Raw genomic sequence first — 5,357 nt, 5'->3', positions numbered from 1 at the left:
ATTTGTGACCAAACAGCTTCCTTAAGACCCGTGGCTGCTCTAGGCAGATAGGCAACCTAGACAGCTGCCTTAAGTGACAGATTTGGGGATCTTCCCAGGTTCCCTCCATGGATGGCACGGGGGATAGGGCTCCCTGGAACAGGGGGTTATGCCAGGTGGGCTCCTAGAAGTAGGAAACGGCCCCCCCAGGGCTCTGGGGAAGCGCTCCTGCCCCCTCTGCAGCTGCTGCCCATCCCCAGTCATTTGGCTTCTGGCCCCAGCTCAGGAGCTGAGCTGCTCAGAGCTGCTTCTAGTGGCACTGCGAGTGCTGCTGGGGCTTTGGCCACAAGCACAATGACCAGCCTGGCTCCATGTTAGTGGCCAACCTGCACCTGCCATGCCACACCCAGCCCCCTCAAACACTGGTGCCCAAGCAGATCCTGGCCCCTGCTGCTGCCACCACTTTGGATTCGCATAGTGGCCACCCCATGCTATGAGCACGACAGAGAGGCGCTCATCCAGAAACGGTATGTGTATGTGTGTGTGTGTGTGTGATCTGGGGCAGAGGGTGCAAGCAGGGATGGACTGGTAGGGTTGGGAGGGGAGAGAGTGCAGGGGGTCAGAAAAGGGTGTGGGGTGCCTGGGTCCTGTTGTGGTTGAGCTGAGCAGCTGTATGGGGAGCAGTGGGGCGAGTCCCTACTGCGAACTTCTAAGAGGATAGGATGGGATTGCACACTGAAGTTTTGCCCAAGGTGGCAGATTGTCTTGAGTGGCCTCTTCTTAAAGCCAAGTGTTATTTAAGAGAAAACATATCTTAAAAATAATAAAGCATACTGCACGCATATCTAGTTCTTCCCTAAGGCTTAGCATTCTCTGCATCTGGGAGACCCAGTTCCTTCAGCCTCCTCCACTGAGCCTGTCTGCCCCGGCAGCTGTTCATAAGCGAAGCCACTCTTCTCCTCCTCAGAGAGGCTTTTTAACTCTTTAGGGCATTTCTGCACAGTACATGAAGGAGTGATTGTAGCATGGATAACAATAGCAGAGAAGACATGGCAACATGGGTTTTACATCTTCATTTGCTGTGTGGTGGTCTTTTGATCTTCAGTTGCAGCCTGACGTAAGATTTGGCACATATTGGAGACAAGATACAGGATCTCTGAAGCTAACAGCTAGCCTCCATTGACTTTCTAGCGTGTACTTAAGTATCCTTATCTGGGAAGCCATTGTATTGCCTTCCTGTACAGTTCCCATTGAATTCAAGCGTTGTAGGTGTATAATAAACTAACCCTAATAAAAATTACATCAATACAGTCACATGGGGAAGTCTTCTTACCCAATACAGAATAACCTCACTGATCTGATCACGTACAGTGTCCAGATCATTATTGCATATCAGTAGTAATAGCTTAATACATAGAAATTCCTACAGCATTCCTGTGACCTTATTACATATCCACTCCACTTCTGTCATACCATTACAAGCAATTTCTGACACAGTATTTGCTACACACACGAGCTACAGTGACACAGCTTTTTCTGGAGCAATCAAATAAATTGGAAAATGTGTAATCTTAGAAACGGAAAGAAGTGATAGAAAAAAACACTGCCACTGATGTTATGGGAGAAGATTCAGCAAGATCCTTGATGTGCAGAGGATGTGGTCTGAATGAACAAGCAGCAGTTCCCAAGAATGAGGATAGCATTGTTGTTTTTATGGGGCTAACATTACTCAGCAAGTCACATACACATGATCAAAATGATAGTATTACAAGATATTTTTATTCCTGTGGGGGCTTTTTTGTTTTAGTTTTTCCTTTTAGTTCTTTAGTTTTCCTTCTTTAATAACAATGGCAGTAGCAGGGCTCGTTACAATTATTGAAAAGTTTATACCAGATTTGAGTCAGATATAATTTCTACCAAATCTATACCATACAATTATATTTAAGTAATCTAGTGAATTGGAGCCTCTGGGCAGTAACCACAGAAATGGGAAAAAATAAATAGTTGCTTAGCATTGCTTACATTTGTTGTGCCCTGGTATTGTCTTCGCTGATTTCTTCATTATGAATCTTATTCTGTGGGTGAAGGGATCATCAGCTGCCATCCCCTTTGGCACGCCGGTTGCTATCCTGGCAATGTGGTTTGGAATTTTCTGACCCATTAACCTTCATTGGTGCATATTTTGGATTCAAAGAAAAGCCTATTGAACACCCAGTTCGTACAAACCAGATTCCTCGTCAGATCCCGGAGCAGTTGTTTTTCACAAAGCCGTTGCCTGGTATCATCATGGGTGGCATCTTGCCATTTGGTTGTATTTATATTCAGCTTTTTTTCATTCTAAACAGTATTTGGTCCCATCAAATGTACTACATGTTTGGTTTCCTGTTCTTAGTATTTATAATTCTTCTTATTACATGTTCTGAGACTACAGTCTTGCTGTGCTATTTCCATCTATGTGCAGAGGATTATCATTGGTGGTGGAGATCGTTCTTAACAAGCAGCTTTACAGCTGTTTATCTTTTTATCTATGCTGTTCATTACTTCTTCTCTAAACTCCAAATAACGGGAACTGCTAGTACCATTTTTTACTTTGGGTATACTATGATCATGGTTTTGATATTTTTCCTTTTTACAGGGACGATTGGATTTTTTGCCTGCTTCTGGTTTGTTAGTAAAATGGGTTAGGGATTGACCACAGATAATTTTTTTAAAGTTAACTTTTCAAATTTGACAATTTAGAAAGAGAGAGAGAGAAACATGTAGAAAGTAAGGTAAGTAAGGGTTTTGTGCATCCATCAAGAAAAAAAAATCACGTCCAACAATTTGGACAGAATAGTTGTAAAAGTAACAGTTGACAGGTGGAAGCCATGGTCTTATTTTGCCTAGAAGTTACAAAATAGGAGACTGCATGGGTCAGGAGATTGGTAATTGGATAAAAACCTTTCATGAGTAAGAATCCATCACAGATGGATGGTGACTGAAAATTGCTACCATCTGAGAGCTGTTTGTTGACTTTTGTGAACTAAGAAAACTGTTGTATAAAGTCATGCTGTAGTTGAATTTTAACTTTGACCAATAATGATATTTGTGATTATCCATACTAGCCTAGATGTAGGTGATCAAATCTTATGCTGCGGGGCATAAGATGATCTCCAGAGGGTTCAGAAAAGAATTTCTTACATTCACACAGCTTTGCACAATTGTTTTGTGTCTTGTGAACAGGTTCACCTTCCTCTGAAGCACTACACATCAGCCATTGCTAGAGGCAGTATATTTAATTTGATGGTCTGATGCCTAATCCAGTATAATAAACTCGTGGCTTTTTATTCTTTTGTCATGGTTAAAAAAAAGCCACAGATACACAAATGCTATAATGTTTTGGTCAATTACTATATGTTTTTAAATTATAAAAATAGAAGACAAAAATACATAGCCACAAGCCACACATATGTAGAATAAACACCAAGCAGGAAACTGGTCTTAGTTTAGCAGTTGTTAAGGGAACTATCCTAACTGCATTGACAGGGAGCAGGCCTTAATTTCTCAGGGCACAACTTTTAGTGGGAGATGCAGTTGTTCAACACACCTTTCAGAATCATGTCCTAAAATTTGTCAGCACTGAGCTCATAATGGTGGCTATGATTGTGATTATGAAAGCACAAAAATTGGCACAGGGTGATGCACTTCTGAAACTGCTTTTAACAGTTTTTAAAATCAGCTAGATTTCAAATTGATGGTGTCTCTTCAACATCATTGGTTAAATGCAGGACAGGTGGTGACTCTGCTGAAACTAATAGACTTCTATCAGTGCATATTTTGATCACTGCTTTTAAAAGAAACATTGTTAAATTAAAAATCATACACTGAAAAACAATGATCTTATCAGTGGAAAGCCAAGGGAAGAGGTGTGCTCTAGAACATAAGCCACCATAAGTCACTTTGCCCTTGTCACTTTTCTTTTTGTTGCCTGTTTTCCCAACTGTGAAACTGGGATAATACTTGCCCACCTTTGTAACACACTTTAAAGAAAGGTGGTATGTTATCTGCTAATATCTTAGGGCCTGATCCTACCCCCATATTACTTTATTTTATAAAGCTCAAATCCACTAAGAAATTTCAGAAAGCTCAATGGGAAATTGTGGGATTTGGAGCCACTTGTGGAAAATCACAGAGAAAGTAGTCAAAGAAATTATAGAAAGAAATAAAAGAAAACAATACAAAGTCTAAATTATATTAATCTCAACCACTAGTTTACTTTTCACCATTTATGCTGAAGTCAATGGAGTTGATCCCACTGGCAACCTTTTAATCTTAAATCACAGAAAAAACATTTCTCTCTCTCTCTTCTCCTGGTTATTATTGCATTTAATAACACTGCTGTGGGTGTTCCTAGCATATTTTCATTCCTTCCTCTGTCATCTTAAATAAATAAATGCTTAAAGGCCATTTTAAGTTTCATATTTTACACCATAAAGTAAAAGTTTTAAAGCATCAGCCGAGCACATGCATTTTGGATCATGGGAAGAAAAAGAAAAACATGTTTTTGGCAGTAGTATCCTTGACCTTGACATATCTCAGGAAAAAAAACATCCCTTCTCTCTAAATTATATTCCCAGCCTGAAGTATGACGTGTCCTAATGTTACCTCGAATCAGCATTACAGATGGGACTTAGTCAAAGTTGGGATCAGAATCCAGCTCCAGATGGTATTTGCATCCGGTCCAATAAAAAGCTAGGGGTTGAGTCTTAAGTTTCATTGCAGATCCAAACTTCCTCAAAATTCTGGAGTGTTAAGATATGTGGGGGAGAAATTGGTTCCAGCCAGACTCCAAGGAGTGTAGACTTTGGGTGATGAAACAATATTCAACTGTATTCACTCAGGAAAAATATCAGCAGTAGAGAATTTGTATTTCATGTATGTATTATATTTTCCCTCTGTAGAGAGCATATGGAGAACAACTGCAATTCCTTACTAGTAAGATACTGGATTAAATTTTTAACCGTGAAGGTACAGGATTCCGATATATATTATTCAAGCTGATGTTTGTAGAGAATGGATCCGTATCAGATAACTAGAGCTGAGCAAAAATCAGAATGGCCATTGTGTGGGAAATACCAATATTTCAACATTTGTTTTCCCCAATCTAGAATATCAAAATTTTTCACAAAATGAAAAGTTGTGAACAACTTTGATTCAGAAATGGTGATACATTTCTCTTCAGCATTTTCAGTCAAAATGAAACTTTCTGATATTCAAACATTTCATTTTGGTTTGTTGAACTGACCTGAAACATTGGCTTTTTGGCCATCTAATAGACTGTTCTTAAAGAACTCCCAAAATTCATTCACATTTGTCTGTCCACATTTTTCCTTTTGGTC

The 5,357-nt window shown here is 39.9% G+C and overlaps 1 pseudogene; it reads left to right on the top strand.

Annotated features, from left to right (window-relative positions):
• Positions 1 to 1,036: 1,036 nt before the first annotated feature.
• On the top strand, positions 1,037 to 2,664 carry LOC140916623 (transmembrane 9 superfamily member 2 pseudogene; annotated as a pseudogene).
• Positions 2,665 to 5,357: the final 2,693 nt, after the last annotated feature.

This window comes from Lepidochelys kempii, chromosome 8, assembly GCF_965140285.1.
Source record: "Lepidochelys kempii isolate rLepKem1 chromosome 8, rLepKem1.hap1, whole genome shotgun sequence".
Classification (NCBI taxonomy): domain Eukaryota; kingdom Metazoa; phylum Chordata; order Testudines; family Cheloniidae; genus Lepidochelys; species Lepidochelys kempii.
Note: the sequence above shows the minus strand (reverse complement) of the source record. Positions and strands in the feature narration are given on the sequence as shown.